Raw genomic sequence first — 13719 nt, forward strand, 5'->3', positions numbered from 1 at the left:
TGTATGGGAGGGAAATGAGGAGGTCGAGTCCTTATGGGTGGAGATACATGGGGCAAAAAACAATAATAAAATTATCATAGGAGTCTGTTATAAACCACCAAATATAGCAGAAGCCACGGAAAGTCTATTAATGAGACAAATAGATGAAGTAGCAAAAAATAACGAGGTGATTATTATGGGGGACTTCAACTACCCCGATATAGACTGGGAAACCGAAAGCTGTAGATCTCAGAAAGGAAACAGGTTTCTGTCAATTATCAAAGACAATTATTTGTCACAACTTGTGCAGGAATCAACTAGAGGGACGGCCCTTTTAAACTTAATATTAACTAACAGGCCAGACAGAATAACTGAGGTGCAGGTCGGGGGGCACCTGGGAAATAGTGACCACAACATTATACAATTCCACATGTGCTTCAGTAGGGTGCCCAGCAAGGGAGTCACAAAAACACTGAACTTCAGGAGGGCAAAGGTTGATCAGCTAAGAGATGCCCTTCACCTTATAGATTGGGATAGTATCTTTAGTAATAGGAGCACGGATAGAAAATGGGAAATTTTCAAAACAGTCCTACATAGTCACTGTAGAAGGTACATACCTTATGGGAATAAAAGGGCTAGGAATAGGAGGAAGCCAATGTGGCTAAATAAGGAAGTCAAGAGGGCAATGAAAAACATAAAAAGGGCTTTCGGTAAACTTAAACAAGAAGGCAGCGAGGAAGCGCTAATATCTTATAGGGAAAAAAACAAAATCTGTAAGAAACAAATAAGAATAGCAAAAGAGGAGACAGAGAGACTAATTGCCAAGGAAAGTAAAACGAATCCCAAACTGTTCTTTAACTATATAAACAGTAAAGGATTAAAACTGATGGAGTTGGCCCCTTGAAAAATAACCTGGGTAAAATCATAGAGGGCGATGAGGGTAAAGCAAACCTACTCAATAGCTTCTTCTCCACTGTTTTCACAAAAGAAAACAATTTATCGGAGGAAATGCAGAGTGATAAAGTAAACCCTCCGCTAAATATCACCCACCTAACCCAGGAGGAAGTTCAGAAACGCCTAAATAATATCAAAATAGACAAGTCACCAGGCCCAGATGGCATACACCCTCGGGTACTAAAAGAATTAAGTAATGTGATAGACAGACTGCTGTATCTTATATTCAAGCACTCTTTATGGACAGGGACTGTCCCACTAGACTGGCGCCAAGCAAATGTGGTACCAATATTCAAAAAGGGGTCTAAAAGTGACCCTAGGAACTATAGACCAGTCAGCTTAACGTCTGTTGTGGGTAAATTGTTTGAAGGATTTCTTAGAGATGCTATTGTAGAATATCTTAATGATAATAACTGTCTAACTCCATATCAACATGGATTCATGAGGGATCGCTCCTGCCAAACAAACCTGATGGCCTTCTACGAGGAGGTGAGCTCACAGCTGGACCGGAGAGAGTCAGTGGATGTTGTATACCTTGACTTCTCCAAAGCGTTTGATATTGTGCCACACAAAAGGTTGGTATATAAAATGAGAATGCTTGGTCTGGGGGATAATGTGTGCAAGTGGGTAAATAGCTGGCTGAGTGATAGAAAGCAGAGGGTGGTTATCAATGGAGTAAGCTCAGGGTGTGTCAGGGTTACTAGCAGGGTGCCTCAAGGGTCTGTCTTGGGCCCTATATTATTTAATATATATTATTAATGATCTAGTGGAAGGGTTGCATAGTAAAATAGCAATATTTGCAGATGATACTAAACTTTGTAAAGTAGTTAATACAGATGAGGATAGGGCACAGCTACAGGAGGATTTAGATAAATTGGGGAGTTGGGCCAAAAAATGGCAAATGGGGTTCAATGCCGATAAATGTAAGGTCATGCACATGGGAAAGAAACACAGCAGTCACCCATACATATTAAATGGGAAACCGTTGGGGAAATCTGACATGGAGAAGGACCTGGGCGTCTTGGTTAATAGCAAATTAAATTGGAGTGCCCAGTGTCAGGCAGCAGCTGCGAAGGCAAATAGAGTCATGGCATGCATCAGAAGAGGAATAGGGGCATATGATGAGAACATTGTTCTTCCTCTGTATAAAGCGCTGGTAAGGCCGCACTTAGAATATTGTGCACAGTTCTGGGCTCCGGTGCTCAGGAAAGACATATTGGAGCTAGAGAGGGTACAAAGGAGGGCGACTAAGGTAATAAAGGGAATGGAGGGACTAGAATACCCAGAGAGGTTGTCAAAATTAGGCCTATTTACGTTGGAAAAGAGAAGGCTTAGGGGAGACCTCATAAACATGTATAAATATATCAGGGGGCATTACAGAGATCTCTCCCATGACCTGTTTATACCAAGGATGGTGACAAAGACGAGGGGGCACACTATGCGTCTGGAGGAAAGGAGGTTCCTGCACCAGCATAGAAGGGGATTCTTTACGGTCAGAGCCGTGAGACTCTGGAACTCTCTGGGAGAGGAAGTGGTGATGTCCAACTCACTTAATGAGTTCAAGAGAGGCCTGGACGCCTTTCTTGAGAACAATAAAATTACATCTTATGTTTAGTTAATTAATCCAGGGATTTAATCTGACTGCCAGATTGGTGTCGGGAAGTGAATTTTTCCTCAATGATGTAAATTGGCCTATACCGCATGGGTTTTTGTTGCCTTCCCCTGGATCAACGCTGCGGAATAGCTGCAGTGCACAAGAAATAGGCTGAACTGGATGGACGCTTGTCTTTTTTCGGCCTTATAAACAATGTAACTATGTAACTATGTAACAATTATATTGTGCAGCTTATCTCACCACCTGTAGTTAGTTAGGTGAAAGCTCCAAAATGCTTGCCTAATATGGCTGTTTATCCAAAAGGAAGGAAAGGGGGGTATAGCTGGATACATAGCATTGCATTACAGTAGATTAAAATGCAATGCAGAGTTTCTGAAGTTGAACCAAAACAAGTTTGTCATCTGGCTTCTGCAACTTGTAACATGAAAAATCCAATGAGGAGAAGAAAAGCAAGGCTAAAATGTCCTTCCAAAAATGCAACAAACTAGCAAAAGCAACAAAATGTATTGAATTCAATTCTTTCTGATTTTAGAAACTGCATTAAAGAAGGAGTGCACCGGTCCTGGAAATGCTGCAATACCAGGTCAATGCATGGAGTGGACAGAGCAAGCTCTTTTACCATCTCCCTGTTCTAAAAATCCATTTAATATATGGTCCCCAGATAGGGGACGTATCAGATATTAAACTGATCAGAACAGATTTTGATTGAATATATCTTTTATTAGCACAGAAAATAAGTTAACAGACAGTGTACAGTGCCGCAGCCCAGTACACACAGAATTCTACATCATATTTACATAGCATGAGGATACGACGCACTAACTAGACACATCACACCCCTATGCTACACAAAACACTCAATCTGAAAGAAAAAGCGTGTCAATCAATACAGTACCACGAACCGTGATAAAGGATGGGGATTGGGAAAAAGGGGATGGGGAGGGGAAAATCACAGGCCCGAAGCTTTATTGAAAGACAAGACACATAAGGGGAGAGGGGGAGGAGGAGTGTAGTCCTCATCCTCGTCCTCCGGACCGTCCACGATGGAATAGTCTCTGAGCAGGCCGAGAAGCGATAACCAGAATTGGTTTCGGCCTACGGTACCACCCTCGGATCCTGAAAAGTCCATTTGTGGAGATGGGCACCTGGACTCTCGTTAAGAAGACATGTTGTCAGCCTCTAGATCCCTTACATGCCTGCACTTTTCGGCTTGCTGCTGCTACAATCCACGCATTTTAGATCTGCATAACTCCTCCTATTTTAGCACAGCACCCTCACCCCCTGCTGTTCCCACCCGCCTCAACACCGGTGGAAGGGAGGAGAACCAATTAAGGGGGGGGTGGAACGAGCAGCTGTCTACACTTAGCAGGAGTGTTGCTGATTACTTACCTTTCCTGCTGCTGCTGGCTGTCCAGCAGCAGACTGAAGGTGGCTGCTGCCGTGCACAGGTATATAAAGGCTCAGAGCCTATTGTGACACGCGCAGCCAGCGTTCCATTGCCACATTCCATCTACTGCAGGCAGGATACCTGGCTGGCTGAACGGCACTGAGAAGCACACAGAGACCGACATAAGCAACAGTTTAAAAGAATGCCACAGACTAATCAACCAAACTTTTTGGGTTGGGTTATTTTTTATAGTCTGCAGGCGTTAAATGAAAGAAGTCAGTGTTCCACCAGAGGGAGACAACGTTTCAGAAAAGGCATTGGAGCAAGCCAAAAAAGACATTTTAAGTGCAGCAGAGTATAACCAGCGCACATACCTGTTAGCTCAGGTGAGTTTAAACGGCTGCTGTTGATAACAAGGGCATTTGCTAAATAGATGGTGTGTGTGCAACAATATACTGAAAGAACAATTATATTGTGCAGCTTATCTCACCACCTGTAGTTAGTTAGGTGAAAGCTCCAAAATGCTTGCCTAATATGGCTGTTTATCCAAAAGGAAGGAAAAGGGGGTATAGCTCGATACATAGCATTGCATTACAGTAGATTAAAATGCAATGCAGAGTTTCTGAAGTTGAACCAAAACAAGTTTGTCATCTGGCTTCTGCAACTTGTAACATGAAAAATCCAATGAGGGGAAGAAAAGCAAGGCTAAAATGTCCTTCCAAAAATGCAACAAAAAAGCAAAAGCAACAAAATGTATTGAATTAAATTCTTTCTGATTTTAGAAACTGCATTAAAGAAGGAGTGCACCGGTCCGGGAAATGCTGCAATACCAGGTCAATGCGTGGAGTGGACAGAGCAAGCTCTTTTACCATCTCCCTGTTCTAAAAATCCATTTAATATATGGTCCACAGATAGGGGACGTATCAGATATTAAACTGATAAGAACAGATTTTGGTTGAATATATCTTTTATTAGCACAGAAAATAAGTTAACAGACAGTGTACAGTGCCGCAGCCCAGTACACACAGAATTCTACATCATATTTACATAGCATGAGGATACGACGCACTAACTAGACACATCACACCCCTATGCTACACAAAACACTCAATCTGAAAGAAAAAGCGTGTCAATCAATACAGTACGACGAACCGTGATAAGGGATGGGGATTGGGAAAAAGGGGATGGGGAGGGGAAAATCACAGGCCCGAAGCTTTATTGAAAGACAAGACACATAAGGGGAGAGGGGGAGGAGGAGTTTAGTCCTCATCCTCGTCCTCCGGACCGTCCACGATGGAATAGTCTCTGAGCAGGCCGAGAAGCGATAACCAGAATTGGTTTCGGCCTGCGGTACCACCCTCGGATCCTGAAAAGTCCATTGGTGGAGATGGGCACCTGGACTCCCGTTAAGAAGACATGTTGTCAACCTCTAGATCCCTTACATGCCTGCACTTTTCGGCTTGCTGCTGCCGCAATCCACGCGTTTTAGATATGCATAACTCCACCTATATTAGCACAGCACCCTCACCCCCTGCTGTTCCCACCCACCTCAACACCGGTGGAAGGGAGGAGAACCAATTAAGGGGGGGGGGGGAACGAGCAGCTGTCTACCCTTAGCAGGAGTGTTGCTGATTACTTACCTTTCCTGCTGCTGCCGGCTGTCCAGCAGCAGACTGAAGGTGGCTGCTGCCGTGCGCAGGTATATAAAGGCTCAGAGCCTATTATGACACGCGCAGCCAGCGTTCCATTGCCACATTCCATCTACTGCAGGCAGGATACCTGGCTGGCTGAACGGCACTGAGAAGCACACAGAGACCGCCATAAGCAACAGTTTAAAAGAATGCCACAGACTAATCAACCAAACTTTTTGGGTTGGGTTATTTTTTATAGTCTGCAGGCGTTAAATGAAAGAAGTCAGTGTTCCACCAGAGGGAGACAACGTTTCAGAAAAGGCATTGGAGCAAGACAAAAAAGACATTTTAAGTGCAGCAGAGTATAACCAGCGCACATACCTGTTAGCTCAGGTGAGTTTAAACGGCTGCTGTTGATAACAAGGGCATTTGCTAAATAGATGGTGTGTGTGCAACAATATACTGAAAGAACAATTATATTGTGCAGCTTATCTCACCACCTGTAGTTAGTTAGGTGAAAGCTCCAAAATGCTTGCCTAATATGGCTGTTTATCCAAAAGGAAGGAAAGGGGGGTATAGCTGGATACATAGCATTGCATTACAGTAGATTAAAATGCAATGCAGAGTTTCTGAAGTTGAACCAAAACAAGTTTGTCATCTGGCTTCTGCAACTTGTAACTTGAAAAATCCAATGAGGGGAAGAAAAGCAAGGCTAAAATGTCCTTCCAAAAATGTAACAAACAAGCAACAGCAACAAAATGTACTGAATTCAATTCTTTCTGATTGTAGAAACTGCATTAAAGAAGGAGTGCACCGGTCCTGGAAATGCTGCAATACCAGGTCAATGCGTGGAGTGGACAGACAGAGCAAGCTCTTTTACCATCTCCCTGTTCTAAAAATCCATTTAATATATGGTCCCCAGATAGGGGACGTATCAGATATTAAACTGATAAGAACAGATTTTGATTGAATATATCTTTTATTAGCACAGAAAATAAGTTAACAGACAGTGTACAGTGCCGCAGACCAGTACACACAGAATTCTACATCATATTTACATAGCATGAGGATACGACGCACTAACTAGACACATCACACCCCTATGCTACACAAAACACTCAATCTGAAAGAAAAAGCGTGTCAATCAATACAGTACGACGAACCGTGATAAGGGATGGGGATTGGGAAAAAGGGGATGGGGAGGGGAAAATCACAGGCCCAAAGCTTTATTGAAAGACAAGACACATAAGGGGAGAGGGGGAGGAGGAGTTTAGTCCTCATCCTCGTCCTCCGGACCGTCCACGATGGATTAGTCTCTGAGCAGGCCGAGAAGCGATAACCAGAATTGGTTTCGGCCTACGGTACCACCCTCGGATCCTGAAAAGTCCATTGGTGGAGATGGGCACCTGGACTCCCGTTAAGAAGACATGTTGTCAACCTCTAGATCCCTTACATGCCTGCACTTTTCGGCTTGCTGCTGCCGCAATCCACGCGTTTTAGATATGCATAACTCCACCTATATTAGCACAGCACCCTCACCCCCTGCTGTTCCCACCCACCTCAACACCGGTGGAAGGGAGGAGAACCAATTAAGGGGGGGGGGGTGGAACGAGCAGCTGTCTACACTTAGCAGGAGTGCTGCTGATTACTTACCTTTCTTGCTGCTGCTGGCTGTCCAGCAGCAGACTGAAGGTGGCTGCTGCCGTGCGCAGGTATATAAAGGCTCAGAGCCTATTATGACACGCGCAGCCAGCGTTCCATTGCCACATTCCATCTACTGCAGGCAGGATACCTGGCTGGCTGAACGGCACTGAGAAGCACACAGAGACCGCCATAAGCAACAGTTTAAAAGAATGCCACAGACTAATCAACCAAACTTTTTGGGTTGGGTTATTTTTTATAGTCTGCAGGCGTTAAATGAAAGAAGTCAGTGTTCCACCAGAGGGAGACAATGTTTCAGAAAAGGCATTGGAGCAAGCCAAAAAAGAAATTTTAAGTGCAGCAGAGTATAACCAGCGCACATACCTGTTAGCTCAGGTGAGTTTAAACGGCTGCTGTTGATAACAAGGGCATTTGCTAAATAGATGGTGTGTGTGCAACAATATACTGAAAGAACAATTATATTGTGCAGCTTATCTCACCACCTGTAGTTAGTTAGGTGAAAGCTCCAAAATGCTTGCCTAATATGGCTGTTTATCCAAAAGGAAGAAAAGGGGGGTATAGCTGGATACATAGCATTGCATTACAGTAGATTAAAATGCAATGCAGAGTTTCTGAAGTTGAACCAAAACAAGTTTGTCATCTGGCTTCTGCAACTTGTAACATGAAAAATCCAATGAGGGGAAGAAAAGCAAGGCTAAAATGTCCTTCCAAAAATGCAACAAACAAGCAAAAGCAACAAAATGTATTGAATTCAATTCTTTCTGATTTTAGAAACTGCATTAAAGAAGGTGTGCACCGGTCCTGGAAATGCTGCAATACCAGGTCAACGCGTGGAGTGGACAGAGCAAGCTCTTTTACCATCTCCCTGTTCTAAAAATCCATTTAATATATGGTCCCCAGATAGGGGACGTATCAGATATTAAACTGATAAAAACAGATTTTGGTTGAATATATCTTTTATTAGCACAGAAAATAAGTTAACAGACAGTGTACAGTGCCACAGCCCAGTACACACAGAATTCTACATCATATTTACATAGCATGAGGATACGACGCACTAACTAGACACATCACACCCCTATGCTACACAAAACACTCAATCTGAAAGAAAAAGCGTGTCAATCAATACAGTACGACGAGCTGTGATAAGGGATGGGGATTGGGAAAAAGGGGATGGGGAGGGGAAAATCACAGGCCGGAAGCTTTATTGAAAGACAAGACACATAAGGGGAGAGGGGGAGGAGGAGTTTAGTCCTCATCCTCGTCCTCCGGACCGTCCACGATGGAATAGTCTCTGAGCAGGCCGAGAAGCGATAACCAGAATTGGTTTCGGCCTACGGTACCACCCTCGGATCCTGAAAAGTCCATTGGTGGAGATGGGCACCTGGACTCCCGTTAAGAAGACATGTTGTCAACCTCTAGATCCCTTACATGCCTGCACTTTTCGGCTTGCTGCTGCTGCAATCCACGCGTTTTAGATCTCCATAACTCCTCCTATTTTAGCACAGCACCCTCACCCCCTGCTGTTCCCACCCGCCTCAACACCGGTGGAAGGGAGGAGAACCAATTAAGGGGGGGGGGGTGGAATGAGCAGCTGTCTACACTTAGCAGGAGTGTTGCTGATTACTTACCTTTCCTGCTGCTGCTGGCTGTCCAGCAGCAGACTGAAGGTGGCTGCTGCCGTGCGCAGGTATATAAAGGCTCAGAGCCTATTAAGACACGCGCAGCCAGCGTTCCATTGCCACATTCCATCTACTGCAGGCAGGATACCTGGCTGGCTGAACGGCACTGAGAAGCTCACAGAGACCGCCATAAGCAACAGTTTAAAAGAATGCCATAGACTAATCAACCAAACTTTTTGGGTTGGGTTATTTTTTATAGTCTGCAGGCGTTAAATGAAAGAAGTCAGTGTTCCACCAGAGGGAGACAACGTTTCAGAAAAGGCATTGGAGCAAGACAAAAAAGACATTTTAAGTGCAGCAGAGTATAACCAGCGCACATACCTGTTAGCTCAGGTGAGTTTAAACGGCTGCTGTTGATAACAAGGGCATTTGCTAAATAGATGGTGTGTGTGCAACAATATACTGAAAGAACAATTATATTGTGCAGCTTATCTCACCACCTGTAGTTAGTTAGGTGAAAGCTCCAAAATGCTTGCCTAATATGGCTGTTTGTCCAAAAGGAAGGAAAGGGGGGTATAGCTGGATACATAGCATTGCATTACAGTAGATTAAAATGCAATGCAGAGTTTCTGAAGTTGAACCAAAACAAGTTTGTCATCTGGCTTCTGCAACTTGTAACTTGAAAAATCCAATGAGGGGAAGAAAAGCAAGGCTAAAATGTCCTTCCAAAAATGTAACAAACAAGCAAAAGCAACAAAATGTATTGAATTCAATTCTTTCTGATTGTAGAAACTGCATTAAAGAAGGAGTGCACCGGTCCTGGAAATGCTGCAATACCAGGTCAATGCGTGGAGTGGACAGACAGAGCAAGCTCTTTTACCATCTCCCTGTTCTAAAAATCCATTTAATATATGGTCCCCAGATAGGGGACGTATCAGATATTAAACTGATAAGAACAGATTTTGATTGAATATATCTTTTATTAGCACAGAAAATAAGTTAACAGACAGTGTACAGTGCCGCAGCCCAGTACACACAGAATTCTACATCATATTTACATAGCATGAGGATACGACGCACTAACTAGACACATCACACCCCTATGCTACACAAAACACTCAATCTGAAAGAAAAAGCGTGTCAATCAATACAGTACGACGAACCGTGATAAGGGATGGGGATTGGGAAAAAGGGGATGGGGAGGGGAAAATCACAGGCCCAAAGCTTTATTGAAAGACAAGACACATAAGGGGAGAGGGGGAGGAGGAGTTTAGTCCTCATCCTCGTCCTCCGGACCGTCCACGATGGATTAGTCTCTGAGCAGGCCGAGAAGCGATAACCAGAATTGGTTTCGGCCTACGGTACCACCCTCGGATCCTGAAAAGTCCATTGGTGGAGATGGGCACCTGGACTCCCATTAAGAAGACATGTTGTCAACCTCTAGATCCCTTACATGCCTGCACTTTTCGGCTTGCTGCTGCCGCAATCCACGCGTTTTAGATATGCATAACTCCACCTATATTAGCACAGCACCCTCACCCCCTGCTGTTCCCACCCACCTCAACACCGGTGGAAGGGAGGAGAACCAATTAAGGGGGGGGGGGGTGGAACGAGCAGCTGTCTACACTTAGCAGGAGTGTTGCTGATTACTTACCTTTCCTGCTGCTGCTGGCTGTCCAGCAGCAGACTGAAGGTGGCTGCTGCCGTGCGCAGGTATATAAAGGCTCAGAGCCTATTAAGACATGCGCAGCCAGCGTTCCATTGCCACATTCCATCTACTGCAGGCAGGATACCTGGCTGGCTGAACGGCACTGAGAAGCTCACAGAGACCACCATAAGCAACAGTTTAAAAGAATGCCATAGACTAATCAACCAAACTTTTTGGGTTGGGTTATTTTTTATAGTCTGCAGGCGTTAAATGAAAGAAGTCAGTGTTCCACCAGAGGGAGACAACGTTTCAGAAAAGGCATTGGAGCAAGCCAAAAAAGACATTTTAAGTGCAGCAGAGTATAACCGGCGCACATACCTGTTAGCTCAGGTGAGTTTAAACGGCTGCTGTTGATAACAAGGGCATTTGCTAAATAGATGGTGTGTGTGCAACAATATACTGAAAAGATAATTATATTGTGCAGCTTATCTCACCACCTGTAGTTAGTTAGGTGAAAGCTCCAAAATGCTTGCCTAATATGGCTGTTTGTCCAAAAGGAAGGAAAGGGGGGTATAGCTGGATACATAGCATTGCATTACAGTAGATTAAAATGCAATGCAGAGTTTCTGAAGTTGAACCAAAACAAGTTTGTCATCTGGCTTCTGCAACTTGTAACTTGAAAAATCCAATGAGGGGAAGAAAAGCAAGGCTAAAATGTCCTTCCAAAAATGTAACAAACAAGCAAAAGCAACAAAATGTATTGAATTCAATTCTTTCTGATTGTAGAAACTGCATTAAAGAAGGAGTGCACCGGTCCTGGAAATGCTGCAATACCAGGTCAATGCGTGGAGTGGACAGACAGAGCAAGCTCTTTTACCATCTCCCTGTTCTAAAAATCCATTTAATATATGGTCCCCAGATAGGGGACGTATCAGATATTAAACTGATAAGAACAGATTTTGATTGAATATATCTTTTATTAGCACAGAAAATAAGTTAACAGACAGTGTACAGTGCCGCAGCCCAGTACACACAGAATTCTACATCATATTTACATAGCATGAGGATACGACGCACTAACTAGACACATCACACCCCTATGCTACACAAAACACTCAATCTGAAAGAAAAAGCGTGTCAATCAATACAGTACGACGAACCGTGATAAGGGATGGGGATTGGGAAAAAGGGGATGGGGAGGGGAAAATCACAGGCCCAAAGCTTTATTGAAAGACAAGACACATAAGGGGAGAGGGGGAGGAGGAGTTTAGTCCTCATCCTCGTCCTCCGGACCGTCCACGATGGATTAGTCTCTGAGCAGGCCGAGAAGCGATAACCAGAATTGGTTTCGGCCTACGGTACCACCCTCGGATCCTGAAAAGTCCATTGGTGGAGATGGGCACCTGGACTCCCGTTAAGAAGACATGTTGTCAACCTCTAGATCCCTTACATGCCTGCACTTTTCGGCTTGCTGCTGCCGCAATCCACGCGTTTTAGATATGCATAACTCCACCTATATTAGCACAGCACCCTCACCCCCTGCTGTTCCCACCCACCTCAACACCGGTGGAAGGGAGGAGAACCAATTAAGGGGGGGGGGGTGGAACGAGCAGCTGTCTACACTTAGCAGGAGTGTTGCTGATTACTTACCTTTCCTGCTGCTGCTGGCTGTCCAGCAGCAGACTGAAGGTGGCTGCTGCCGTGCGCAGGTATATAAAGGCTCAGAGCCTATTAAGACATGCGCAGCCAGCGTTCCATTGCCACATTCCATCTACTGCAGGCAGGATACCTGGCTGGCTGAACGGCACTGAGAAGCTCACAGAGACCGCCATAAGCAACAGTTTAAAAGAATGCCATAGACTAATCAACCAAACTTTTTGGGTTGGGTTATTTTTTATAGTCTGCAGGCGTTAAATGAAAGAAGTCAGTGTTCCACCAGAGGGAGACAACGTTTCAGAAAAGGCATTGGAGCAAGCCAAAAAAGACATTTTAAGTGCAGCAGAGTATAACCGGCGCACATACCTGTTAGCTCAGGTGAGTTTAAACGGCTGCTGTTGATAACAAGGGCATTTGCTAAATAGATGGTGTGTGTGCAACAATATACTGAAAGAACAATTATATTGTGCAGCTTATCTCACCACCTGTAGTTAGTTAGGTGAAAGCTCCAAAATGCTTGCCTAATATGGCTTTTTATCCAAAAGAAAGGAAAGGGGGGTATAGCTGGATACATAGCATTGCATTGTAGATTAAAATGCAATGCAGAGTTTCTGAAGTTGAACCAAAACAAGTTTGTCATCTGGCTTCTGCAACTTGTAACATGAAAAATCCAATGAGGGGAAGAAAAGCAAGGCAAAAATGTCCTTTCAAAAATGCAACAAACAAGCAAAAGCAACAAAATGTATTGAATTCAATTCTGTCTGATTTTAGAAACTGCATTAAAGAAGGAGTGCACCGGTCCTGGAAATGCTGCAATACCAGGTCAATGCGTGGAGTGAACAGAGCAAGCTGTTTTACCATCTCCCTGTTCTAAAAATCCATTTAATATATGGTCCCCAGATAGGGGACGTATCAGATATTAAACTGATAAGAACAGATTTTGATTGAATATATCTTTTATTAGCACAGAAAATAAGTTAACAGACAGTGTACAGTGCCGCAGCCCAGTACACACAGAATTCTACATCATATTTACGTAGCATGAGGATACGACGCACTAACTAGACACATCACACCCCTATGCTACACAAAACACTCAATCTGAAAGAAAAAGCGTGTCAATCAATACAGTACGACGAACCGTGATAAGGGATGGGGATTGGGAAAAAGGGGATGGGGAGGGGAAAATCACAGGCCCGAAGCTTTATTGAAAGACAAGACACTTAAGGGGAGAGGGAGAGGAGGAGTTTAGTCCTCATTCTCGTCCTCCTGACCGTCCACGATGGAATAGTCTCTGAGCAGGCCGAGAAGCGATAACCAGAATTGGTTTCGGCCTACGGTACCACCCTCGGATCCTGAAAAGTCCATTGGTGGAGATGGGCACCTGGACTCCCGTTAAGAAGACATGTTGTCAACCTCTAGATCCCTTACATGACTGCACTTTTTGGCTTGCTGCTGCTGCAATCCACGTGTTTTAGATCTGCATAACTCCACCTATTTTAGCACAGCACCCTCACCCCCTGCTGTTCCCACCCGCCTCAACACCGGTGGAAGGGAGGAGAACC

The 13719-nt window shown here is 44.3% G+C and overlaps 7 pseudogenes; all 7 read right to left on the reverse strand.

The window, feature by feature from the left end:
* Positions 1-3094: 3094 nt before the first annotated feature.
* On the reverse strand, positions 3095-3263 carry LOC141220330 (U2 spliceosomal RNA; annotated as a pseudogene).
* Positions 3264-4731: 1468 nt separating this feature from the next.
* On the reverse strand, positions 4732-4900 carry LOC141220325 (U2 spliceosomal RNA; annotated as a pseudogene).
* A 1469-nt stretch (positions 4901-6369) lies between these two features.
* Positions 6370-6542, reverse strand: LOC141220323 (U2 spliceosomal RNA; annotated as a pseudogene).
* Positions 6543-8013: 1471 nt separating this feature from the next.
* Positions 8014-8182, reverse strand: LOC141220324 (U2 spliceosomal RNA; annotated as a pseudogene).
* A 1471-nt stretch (positions 8183-9653) lies between these two features.
* Positions 9654-9826, reverse strand: LOC141220327 (U2 spliceosomal RNA; annotated as a pseudogene).
* Positions 9827-11298: 1472 nt separating this feature from the next.
* On the reverse strand, positions 11299-11471 carry LOC141220328 (U2 spliceosomal RNA; annotated as a pseudogene).
* A 1468-nt stretch (positions 11472-12939) lies between these two features.
* LOC141220329 (U2 spliceosomal RNA) lies at positions 12940-13108 on the reverse strand (annotated as a pseudogene).
* Between the last annotated feature and the right edge of the window lie 611 nt (positions 13109-13719).

This window comes from Phyllobates terribilis, unplaced genomic scaffold, assembly GCF_046119375.1.
Source record: "Phyllobates terribilis strain yellow unplaced genomic scaffold, ASM4611937v1 Scaffold_280__1_contigs__length_2496652, whole genome shotgun sequence".
Taxonomy (NCBI): domain Eukaryota; kingdom Metazoa; phylum Chordata; class Amphibia; order Anura; family Dendrobatidae; genus Phyllobates; species Phyllobates terribilis.